Raw genomic sequence first — 12,501 nt, 5'->3', positions numbered from 1 at the left:
AGCTTTTATCCAAGGGGGAGGAATCCTCTGTTTTCTCATATCAGAAAAGCAAGGTTGTTGCTTTCTGTTACTATTATTATGCAGAACGTACAAAAAAAACCAAAATAAAAAACCACTAAAGCATTCCTTCTCCCAAATGTGTTTGTTTTTTGTTTGTTTGTTTCTGAATTTTTCTTAGAGAGAAATTCATTATGCCAAAGGATTTTAAATGATGCAGGTTATATGTATCTAGTTGATTTTATATTTCATTGGATTTTATGTTTGACAAATAATATTGAAACAAACAAGAAAACCATTTTTGTCTCTACCACCTCCCTCAGAAGGGCATTCCAGGCTTCAACCACCCTCACTTACTCCTAAGTCTACAGCCCCTCAACCTCAATTCATATCCTCTAGTTTTACTGTTTCCCCTTCTCTGGAAAAATTTGTTTCTATATTAATACCTTTTGAGTATTAAAATTACTGTATCATATCTCCACTGTCCCTTCTTTCCTCTCTAGGGTATACATATTCAGGTCTTCTAATCTCTTCTCAAATACCTTTTGATGCAAACACAATACCATTTTTGTCACTTTCCTCTGGATCACTTCTAGTCTTTTTACATCCTAAGCAAGGTACGGCCTCCAAAACTGAACACAATATTCCAGGTAGAGTTTCACTAACGATTTGTACAAGGGCATCAACATCTCTTTTCTTCTACTGGTTATACCTCTCTCAATGCAGTTTAGCATCCTTCTGGCTATAGCCACTGCCTTGTCACACTGTTTTGAAAATTTCAGATCCTCAGACACCACTACCCCAAGGTCTCTCTCCCTGTCTGTGCATATCAGCCTCTCAACTCCTAGGACATGGGGCTCCCTTGGATTTCTACTCCCCAAATACATCACTCTGCACTTCTTTGCATTAAAGTTTGACTGCCAAACTTTGGACTATTCTTCTAACTTTTGCAGATCCTTTTTTCATGTTTTCCACTCCCTTCGGGGTGTCCACTCTAATACAAATCTTGGTATAATCTGCATAAAGGCAAACCTTACCTTTTAACCCTTCAACAATGTCACTCACAAATATATTCAAACTGAATCAGCCCCAGCACTGATCCCTGAGGCTACTCACCTTTCCGTCCTCTGAGAGAAATCCATTGACCACCTCCCTCTGGAGTCAGTCTATCAACCAGTTTCTAATCCAGTTCACAACTTTGGGTCCTAACTTCAGCCTGTCAAATTTATTCAAGAGCCTCCTATGAGGAACCATGTCAAAGACTTTGCTGAAATCCAAGTAGATTACATCTAGCACACTTCCTCAATCCAATTCTCTGGTCACCTAGTCAAGGAATTCAATCAAATTCGTTTGGCACGATTTACCTTTGGTAATACCATGTTGCCTCGGATCTTGTAACCCATTGGATTCCAGGAAATTCACTATCCTTTCCTTCAGCAACAAAATGAGGCTTACTGGCCTGTAGTTTCCCGCTACTTCTCTGTCACCACTTTTGTGAAGAGGGACCACATTCACTCTTCTCCAATCCCGCAGAACTTCTCCTGTCTCCAAGGATTTATTAAACAAGTTTCTAAGAGGACCCGCCAGACCCTCTCTAAGCTCCCTCAATATCCTGGGATAGATCCAGTAGTTCATAAAGGGGGGCATAATCGAAAGGGACAACCAAGTTTTGCTGAGGACGTCCTGGCAAAGCGTACCGGCGAAGGGGCGGGGAAATCCGTATTATTGAAACAAGATGGGCATCCATTTTTCATTTCGATAATAAGGTCGGGGACGCCCAAATCTTGAAATTTAGGTCTTCATTAGAGATGGTCGTCTCTAGACTTGGTCGTTTCTGATTTTTCAGTGATAATGGAAACCAAGGACGCCCATCTCAGAAACAACCAAATTCAAGCCCTTTGGTTGTGGGAGGAGCCAGCATTCGTAGTGAACTGGTCCCCCTGACATGCCAGGACACCAACCAGTCACCCTAGGGGGCACTGCAGTGGACTTCAGAAATTGCTCCCTGGTACATAGCTCCCTTACCTTGTGTGTTGAGCCCCCCAAAACCCCCTACCTACAACTGTACACCACCTTACAGGTGAAGGGGGGCACCTAGATGTGGGTACAGTGGGTTTCTGGTGGGTTTTGGAGGGCTCACATTTACTACCACAAGTGTAACAAGTAGGGGGTAGATGGGCCTGGGTCAGCATGCCTGAAGTGCACTGCACCCACTAAAACTGCTCCAGGGACCTGCATACTTCTGTGATGGAGCTGAGTATGACATTTGAGACTGGCACAAAAGATTTTTAAAGATTTTTTGAGGGTGGGAGGGGGTTAGTGACCACTGGGGGAGTAAGGGGAGGTCATCCCCGATTCCCTCTGGTGGTCATCTGGTCAGTTCAGGCACCTTTTTGTGGCTTGGTTGTAAGAAAAACAGGACCAGGTAAAGTCATCCAAGTGCTCATCAGGAATGCACCTTTTTTTTCCATTATGGGTTGAGGATGCCCATGTGATAGGCAAGCAAAGTCCAGCCTTCACTACGCCTCCGACATGTCCCCGTGAACTTTGGTTGTCCCAAAGACGGAAAGCAGTTGAGGACACCCAAATTTGGCTTTTGATTATGCTGATTTGGGCGACCCTGTGAGAAGGACGCCCATCTGCCGATTTGTGTCAAAAGATGGGCATCCTTCTCTTTCGAAAATAAGCCTCAATAGAAATCAAACAAAATAAAACATGGAAAAGAAAATAAGATGATACCTTTTTTATTGGACATAACTTAATACATTTCTTGATTAGCTTTCGAAGGTCGCCCTTCTTCCTCAGATCGGAAATAAGCAAATGTGCTAGCTGACAGTGTATATAAGTGAAAACATTCAAGCATTACTATGACAGTCTGACAGGGTGGGAGGATGGGGGTGGGTAGGAGGTATTCATGGGGACATCAAAGCATATCATTGATATTCTAACAGGATGGGTGTGGATAGGTGAGGGGAGGGTGATCAACAGAGACATACAGCTTTATGGTTTATAATGGGCTAGGAACCCCAGATCCTTGTTAAGTCCTTTCTGTTGGGTGTTAAAATATTCAATCATTCTGACTTCATAGGTCTTACGTTCTTGTATGGTTTTAAAGTTACCTTTCAGGATTCTTACTGTGAAGTCACTGGTACAGTGTCCTGGTCCTGTAAAATGTTGACCAACAGGCGTGGGAACCCTACTGGCACCAGTATTGTTCATGTGATGTCTATGTAAATTGAATCTTGTCTTAAGCATCTGGCCTGTTTCTCCAATATAGCATCCTTCGTTACATTTTTTTACACTGAATGATATGTACCACATTGGAAGATGAGCAATGGAGCATTTGGAGAAACAGGCCAGAAGGCTAAAAAGAAAAAAAAAAACTCACGCTCTTTGCATGTGTTGGGGAAGGAATGCAGCGGATCATTGGTGGAGATTAGTGCTGTCTAATTCAGCCAAACTTTTTCAGTTTGATTGGATTTGATTCACTCATATGAATCGATTTTTAAATTCAATTTGATTCAGTTCTTTAAGTCTACTATCAATAAATTGAAACTAAAATTCATATTTCAACATTTGCTGTCTCGTCTTTTAATTTTTGTAATTGTGTTGGTCCCAGTCTCTGGTTTCTGCTCTCTTCTGTCTTCTCTTAACTCTTTTCTCAGGGTCTCCTGGTGTATTTGGCATTTCTTTTTTGTCTATGTTCATCATTCAGCTCCCCTCTGTGTCCCTGCCCCTATCTTCCTGCTATGTTGAGAATCTCCCTTCTCTGTGTCATTATTCTTACCATGTCCAGCAGCACTCCTCTGTGACCCTATCCCCCTCCCCATGTCCAGCACTACACCTCTACATCCCTATCCCTCCTCATGTCCAACTTCTCTCCTTATTCCGCCTTCCCTCCTGTCCACCTCCCCTCTTGTCCTTCCTCCCCCAGGACCAGCAGCTCCCTTCCTTCTCTCTTGTCCACCCCTTCCCTCTTCCATCCAGTGTCTGCCCTCTTTCCCTCCCCTTTCCATCCAGCATCTGCTGTCCTTCTCTCCCCTTCCATCTGCTCTCTGTCCCCTTTCATCCAGCTTCTGCCCTCTCTCTATATACCCTATCTCTTCTATCCAGCCTCTGTCCCCTCTTTGTTCACCCCAAATGCTGAATCTGGCCCCATGGTGAGTAGCTTCTTTTACCACTGCTGCTGCTCTACAGATGCAGTAGCAGCTTGGGTGACAGCAGGAGGTAGGTGGGGAAAGTCACAATTTTTCCCCAAATGAATTGATTCACATTGCAAATTGGACAGCACTAGTGGAGTGGACATGGACAGCATTTGCAGTTAGTGCACAGTAACTGACTGAACATTAATGGAGAAATTGTATAACCTTTATATGTGTATATTACATGTATAAATGCTTAGAATTCTAGCATATATGTGAATATGTGTGCACTTATTTATTTGGAATTTGCTCACACCTTAAGCTTAAGGTGAGTTGTATTCACGCTCACTGGGTATTTCCCTGTCCCTGGAGGGCTCACACTCTAAGTTTGTACCTGTGTCAATGGAGGGTTAAGTGACTTGTCCAAGATCACAAGGAATAGCAGTGGGATTTGAGCCAGCCACTTCTGGATGTCAAGGGCAGTGCTCTAACCACTAGGCCGCTCCTCCACTCCACTTATCTTTATGTTTCCATGCCACCTAAGCGTTATTCTGCAAGTACTCACTTAACTTACATAGTGTGTATTTTCAAGGGGGCATAAACAGGGGAGGAACATGGGCTGGACATAGGTGGGCTCCCACTTACACCACATAACTTAGAGGATGCAGTAAGTAACACGTGTCCCTGCTGCACTTACGCAATCACACTTATACCAGTTCTATGGCTGTCGGATGATATAAAATGCAAGTGCCTAGATTTTAGGGTGCAACAATACAGGGTTATGCTACGATTTTATAATGCAATCTATGCATCTACATTCCTTTATAGATTAGGCTCCTACCACACATCCTCGAGGTACCTAAATGGAGGTGTCCAGTTATAGAAGTGCCCTTTAAATATCAAGATTGCTGCTAGCACAGGTGCGCTAACCCTGAAATTCTATAAATGGTGCTTAAAATTGCAAACACAAATTTGGGCAAGTAACCAATATATGTGTGTAATTTAATTGAATAACAAACCAATTAGTGCTAATAATTGGGTGCTAATAATCAAATGTCCAGTGTACATAAAGGTAACTCACCTTGAGCTACTACTGAAAAGGTGTGAGCAATATCCAAATAATTAAAATTATTGACACTCATTGTAGCTATTCATTTTTAACTATTAACAACTTTTTAAGCTAGAGAGTGGAGTACTTGACTTCCTAAACCGTTTTGTTTAAATTATTTGCTATTTTTACTTTTTCCAACAACTTGAGAATAAAGTCCTCTAAATTTTTTATAGATAGAAATGTTGATTTCTAAAAATACTAATTAGAGATAACCTCTGTTCTTACTAAAATTTAACAGGCATGTATTTTAACTGCTGACATCGGATCCAAGGCCTTATGTATAAGCATATCATTGCCAGTGTATCACCGCTACTACTAATACTGAACATTTTTATGGTGCTACAGTGGAAACACAGTGGTGTAAGCTAAACATCAGAGAGATTCCCTAATCCATGGAGTTTACAATTAGCAAAGACCAGCAGACCAGACAAATACATTTTAGTGAAATATTATAAGAGGTTCAAAGTCTGAAAGACTGTGAAATTTAACTGAAGTTTGGTGTTACTTTCCTTAGGGGTTCATTTACTAATAGCAGGTGCTAATGCACATAATACACTTTACTTGTCTCAGGGCCCTTGCATGAACATGGCCTCTTCACTAATTAATGTGCTTTAACAATGTTGCTAACTTTAGCACATGACTCCCTTAGGTAAGTGCTAGAGAAATTGGAGTGGAGGAGTAGCCTAGTAGTTAGTACAGTAGCCTCTGATCCTAGGGAACTAGGTTCAATTCCCATCACAGCTCCTTGTAACTGTGGGCAAAGTCTCTTAGCCCTTCTTTTGTCCCAGGTACAAATAAGTACCTGTACATACTATGTAAACCACTTTGAATGTAGTTGCAAAAGTATATCATTCCCATTCCATTCCAATTTGAATCTTCCCCTCCAAAGCCATCTATACAAGAAAAGCAGGGGGTGAGTGAGAATTGTTTAATACCAATTTTCTCAGATTGTCTTAAGTACTGTAGTAACTGAGGTGGACTCCATATTAGAAGACACTTGGAAACAGAATTATTTGTCATAATCAAATCAAAATATTAAAAATACAAATAATATATTCCTTTCCTATCTGAGAAGCAGGAAAATTGAAAGTTCATTTTCCAACAACCACAGTGTCTTACGGCAAGAAAAGGTGTCCCCCATTTCTTTTAAACTAGCTAAACTTTAAAGATAAGTTCATTTACAATAAATAAATCTATCACCCCTAGTACAGACTATTTTTCCAAAGTTTACCCTGAATACTACTAGCTACACTGTTTTCCTCAAACTTCAGTTTTCCGTTTCCTTTGTTGCATTTTCTCCATGGCCTTTCAATCACAGACTAGATGATATCATTGAGAAAGAGCTTAATGCATGCACAGCACTCTACCTGGCTTTCTTCAGAAAAGATGTCAGCAATTAGCTTCTGGCTTGGTTCTCTTCACATACAGAAGTGTGCTGAAAATATATAGAGGAAAGGCCACGCCTGTTGGTCTATCTCCAATTTTTTTTTTCTTTTCAGAATGATTCAGCTTAGGTAGAAAAAAGAAAATAGCCTAGAGGCAAAGCAAAATGAGACATTCTGCACTGTAATAGCATTGTCATCAGAGCAATAACAGAGCTTGGCATTCCCTGTGCCCACCATTCTCAATTCTCACCCAGTTCTCCATCCCAGTGCAAAGATCTGCCTGGGGAAAGTTGGAAGGGACAGCTTCAGCTTTATTGTCACAAACAGAAATATACATCTTTAACTCTATTTCCTAATAATACGACTTCCTGAGTGCTGATTCCAACTTCTAATGGTAGGTTTAAACAGCACTCTAGCACTTTGCTATGTGCACAGAATCTGAACATGACACGTCAAGACCTTGCAAGGACTTTTTTGAGCTACTGAATAACTTAGACTTGTTGCCTTATTAACTGTGTAATATAATGCATACTTTCCATTACTTCAGTGAAGTATTTCATTGAGCATCTTATCCCTTGTCAGCACATGTACTAGCATACAAGAAAGGAAGGAAAAATGAAGATGACTCGCTGAATGGCAAACTCTCAGAGGAATTTTAACAGAAATCAAAAATTCTTAGCAATCTGTCTCAATATGGGGAATTTTGGACACAGTGTAATAAAATTCAGTGTTTCAGCGTTCTAGGGTCATCTGAGACAGACTAAAAAAGAGTTAAAAAACCAAGACTGGAAAAAGAAATGTAGAGCCCTATGGCCCATTTTCAATTACACATGCTTTGTTTATTAAGATGTTTTTTAATTAGCTGTTTGATTTTCCCAGGGAGGTGGCTTCAGTTCATATGATCTGCCCTATTCTGTAATGGCTTTATTTCATATAGCCTCTCCAATGAATTTTCTCCTATTATATCTTTAACCCTCCACTGTTCCAGGTATAAAATAAGTAACTGCACATAATCAGGGAAATTCTATAAATGGCACTTAACGTTGCATGCCCAATTTGCACGCACATTTTAATAGAGTAATGAGCCTGCTAGCACCTATAATTTGGCATTAACAATTATTGGTGTTAATTGGCAACAATTTGGATTTACATGTGCATCTTGCTAAGTGCTATTCTGCAAACATGCATGTGTAAATTCTCTAGCGTGCAACTGAAAAGTGAACATATCCATGGGAGGGGCATGGGTGGGTCAGGGGTGTTCACTAAAGATGCATGCACTATTATAGAATTTGGGTGATCTGTGCCTAATTTTCACCTGAGGATTTACACCAGGATTCATTTGGTGTAAATCCTTGTGCCTAAATATTGGGCGTGGATGAAAGCACTATACACTATTCTATAAACTGTGCCTAACTCAGAGCACAGTTTATTTATTTATTTATTTATTTGTAGCATTTGTATCCCATATTTTCCCACTAATTTGCAGGCTCAATGTGGCTTACATTTGCCGTAGTGGCGATTGCCATTTCCGGTAACAGAATTACATTCGGTATTGCATTAAGGTACATACATGATAAGGAAGAATACAGTATGGTGATAGATTGTAATGTAGCATATGTTAGATCATCAATTATAGAGAAATCGTTTTCAATATAAGGATTAAAGTGGTATTGCATTAAGGTGCGTACATACATGATAAAGAAGAATACATTATGGTATTTCACATAGGTTTCAGAGTAATAGTTTAGCTTGTAACCTTTGTTAGGTCATCAATTATATAAAAATAATTTTCGGCATAAGTATTAAAGTGGTATTGCTTGTTCGTTGATAGTAATGAGGTTGGTCAGTCAAGTGATAAAGAGTTCGGTTCTGTCTGGTTCACGATCATTCTTATTATTTTAATAGTTAGGATGGTTATTTATGGTATGCCTTCTTGAACAGGTCAGTTTTCAGTAGTCTTCGGAAGATAGGTCTTGCGTTGTTTTTATGGCCTTTGGTAGTGTGTTCCATAGTTGCGTGCAAATGTAGGAGAAGCTGGTTGCGTATGTGGATTTGTATTTTAGTCCTTTACAGTTGGGGTAGTGTAGATTGAGGAATATGCATGTTGATCTTTTTGCGTTCCTAGTAGGTAGGTCTATAAGGTCTGACATGTAGGTCGGGGCTTCCCCGTGTATGATTTTGTGGACCATGGTGCAAACTTTGAATGCGATTTGTTCTTTTAATGGGAGCCAGTGTAGTTTTTCTCTTAGGAGTTTAGTGCTTTCGTATTTCACTTTCCCAAATATGAGTCTAGCTGCTGTGTTATGAGCTGTTTGAAGTTTCTTAATGATTTGTTCTTTGCATCCGGCATAGATGGCATTACAGTAGTCTAGGTGACTTAGCACCATTGATTGTACTAGGCTGCGGAATACTTCTCTTGGGAAGAAAGGTTTGATCCTTTTAAGTTTCCACATTGAGTGGAACATTTTCTTTGTTGTATTTTTCGCATGGTCTTCAAGTGTGAGATTTCGGTCAATTGTGACTCCCAGAATTTTCATACTGTCAGAGACCGGAAGGGTGTAATCTGGGGTGTTTATGGTATTGTGTTTATTTGTGTTATATTGTGAGCATAGGATGAGACATTGTGTCTTTTCTGCGTTTAGCTTTAGTTGGAATTCGTCCGCCCATGAGTTCATTATTTGGAGGCTGTGTTTGATTTCATTTGTGATTTCGGTTAGATCGTGCTTGAACGGGATGTATATCGTGACATCGTCTGCATAGATGTACGGGTTGAGTCCTTGGTTGGATAGTGATTTAGCTAAAGGTGTCATCATTAAGTTAAAAAGGGTTGGTGAGAGTGGTGATCCTTGTGGTACTCCACATTCGGGTTTCCAAGGTGTTGACGTTTTTGATTTTGAAATCACTTGATAAGTTCTAGCTGTTAAGAAGCCTTTGAACCATCTTAGTACGTTTCCTCCAATCCCTAAGTAGCCTAGGATGTTTGAGAGTATTTGGTGGCTGACCATGTTGAATGCGCTGGACATGTCAAATTGTAGGAGCAGCACATTGTTTCCGGTTGCAATTAATTGTTTAAATTTGGTAATGAGAGTGGTTATCACTGTTTCAGTACTATGGTTGGATCGAAATCCTGACTGTGATTCATGTAATATTGTGAATTTGTTTAAGTAATCAGTAAGTTGTTTGGTTACCATACTTTCCATTAGTTTGACTATCAGGGGGATGGATGCTACTGGTCGATAATTGGATGTGTCACTTATAATTTTTTCTTTAGGTCTTTGGGTATAGGTGTAAGAAGTATGTTTCCTTTGTCCTTGGGGAAGAGTCCGTGTTGTAACATGTAATTCAAGTGTGACGTGAGGTCTGTTATGAAGCATTTGGGGGCGGACCTCATTAGATTGCTGGGGCACATATCCAGTTAGGAGTGGGGTTTAGAGAATTTGTTGATTGCTTGAGTGATGGTTTCTTCAGTTAGTAGATCGAAGTTAATCCAGATTCGATCTGCTGGGTGTTCACTGAGAGTTGGGTCAAGACAATCCATGAATTTTTCATGATCAGTATTATTAAGTGGTAACGTGGATCGTAGTTTTATTATTTTCTCATTGAAGTATTTGGCAAGGTTGTCTGCCGATGGGGCGTCTGTGCTGGTTGTGGTCACCGGTGTTGTGTCTATTAGTTTATTCACGAGTTGTGTGGAATTCCCCCTGGAGTAGATTTGCTACTTAATTGGTTCACTTTTGACTCCAGTGGAACTCAGTATTGAAGCAACAGTTGCCATTCAGCAAATAATTGTGAAATATGGATTGCTCAGAATAACAGGCAGAAAATAATGAAAAAGAAACACAAAAAGCAAGATCTTCAAAATGTACTCAAGTCATCATGCACCAACATAAATACTGCATGGGGTCATTTTTGACCCCCCCCCCCCCCCACCGGGGTTAATTCATTGTAAAATAGAGCAATTTGAGAACTATAATAGACATTTACATTTGAGGGTTTTGAATTTCCCCAAATCACCTGGAGTAACTCCTTGAGGATTGTATAAAAAATATGTAATTGAAGTCCTTCATTTTTCCTCTGATAATGTTCCCCCTGTGAATCGAGCATATTGTTTACCTGTGAGATCACGCAAAGGAGTATCTATGATTGAGACCACAGGATCATTTGGATTTGGGGAATTTGACAGACATATTAGACAGCACTACTGCTGAAGAGAATATTAGAGCAACATTTTTGGTGTCTTTCACTTTTGAACAAAATCCAGGTATTTGTGACCTGGATTGGCCACTGTTGGAAACAGGATGCTGGGCTTGATGGACCTTTGGTCTTTCGTCCATCAAGCCCAGCATCCTGTTTCCAACAGTGGCCAATCCAGGTCACAAATACCTGGCAATATCCCAAAAAACTACAAAACATTTTATACTGCTTATCCCAGAAATAGTGGATTTTCCCCAAGTCCTTTTAATAATGGTCTATGGACTTTTCCTTTAGGAAGCTGTCCAAACTTTTTTTAAACTCCGCTAAGCTAACCGCCTTTACAACCTTCTCTGACAACGAATTCCAGAGTTTAATTACACATTGAGTAAAGAAACATTTTCTCCGATTCGTTTTAAATTTACTACATTGTAGCTTCATCGCATGCCCCCTAGTCCTAGTATTTTTAGAAAGCGTAAACAGACGCTTCACATCTACCCGTTCAACTCCATTCATTATTTTATAGACCTCTATCATATCTCCCCTCAGCCGCCTTTTCTCCAAGCTGAAGAGCCCTAGCCGCTTTAGCCTTTCCTCATAGGGAAGTCGTCCCATCCCCTGAATATATTTTATTTTAGGAATTCTTAGACTGTGTTAATGTGTCAGAAGATATGGGCATACCCCGATGTTACAAAGGCCACTGAAGAGAGAGGATGAGGCAAGAGATAAGAGATTTGGGTGCCAGTTTTCAACTGAGATACCCTTGTAAATGTTATATTCAATACTCAACTCTGATGTTAAATATGTTTTTCAATTGCCGGAACAGTTCAGGGTTTTTCTGGATTCAAAGAAGTTGGTCAATTTGGTCACAGAGGCTAATGTACAAGAGAAAGGAGTAATTTAAGGGGTGATCACGCTAATGGTCTTTTCATGGTTATATCTGTTTTTCCTATTGCTTTACTCCCTTTTTCTTTCTCTTCCCTATTAAACATTTAGGGCCTCTTTTACCAAGCTACGGTAAAAGGGGCCCTGCAGTAGTGTCAGTGCATGGATTTGCCATGTGCCAAGGCCCCCTTTTACCACAGTGGATAAAAGGACTACTTGCTGCACGACCATTTCGAAGGGGAGCAATTATCGCCACCTATTTATACAGGAGCATAGCTAGATCTCACGGTGAGACCAGAGCCCGAAGTTGGGGGCACATTTTGAGTGCCGCCACGCCTTGCCTCGGCCCCCCCACCACCTCACCTCACCTTACCTCGCCTCCTCGCCCCCCCCCCCCCCACGCCTCACCTCACCTCCTCACTGCTTCGCCTCACAAACAAATATGTTTGCTGATGGGGGTCCACAACCCCTGCCAGCCGAAGCCTTCTTCAGCAGCGGTCTCCGGTGCAGCCGCATTCACTGCCTGCCCCCTGCTCTTCTTTCTTCTTGCTCTTCCTGTGCACGCTGACGCTCAGCGTCAGCGTGCACAGGAAGAGCAAGAAGAAAGAAGAGCAGGGGGCAGGCAGTGAATGCGGCTGCACCGGAGACCGCTGCTGAAGAAGACTTCAGCTGGCAGGGGTTGGGGACCCCCACCAGCCAAACCACGGGCTCGGACGATATTTGCAGGGGCCCAGGCCCCCATGGCCCCCTGTAGCTACACCCCTGATTTAGGAAGTAGTAAGGGCTCCCG

General features: G+C 41.2%; 1 protein-coding gene across 1 annotated transcript in view; it reads right to left on the bottom strand.

The window, feature by feature from the left end:
* The window catches only part of LOC115473943 (serpin B10-like), a 68,871-nt gene extending 62,183 nt beyond the window's left edge, over positions 1-6,688 (bottom strand). The window contains exon 1 of the mRNA XM_030209157.1: positions 6,618-6,688. The gene's annotated coding sequence lies outside the window, so the exon portion shown is untranslated. The remainder of the gene's footprint in view (positions 1-6,617) is intronic.
* Positions 6,689-12,501: the final 5,813 nt, after the last annotated feature.

Source organism: Microcaecilia unicolor, chromosome 1 (genome assembly GCF_901765095.1).
Source record: "Microcaecilia unicolor chromosome 1, aMicUni1.1, whole genome shotgun sequence".
Lineage (NCBI taxonomy): Eukaryota > Metazoa > Chordata > Amphibia > Gymnophiona > Siphonopidae > Microcaecilia > Microcaecilia unicolor.
Note: the sequence above shows the minus strand (reverse complement) of the source record. Positions and strands in the feature narration are given on the sequence as shown.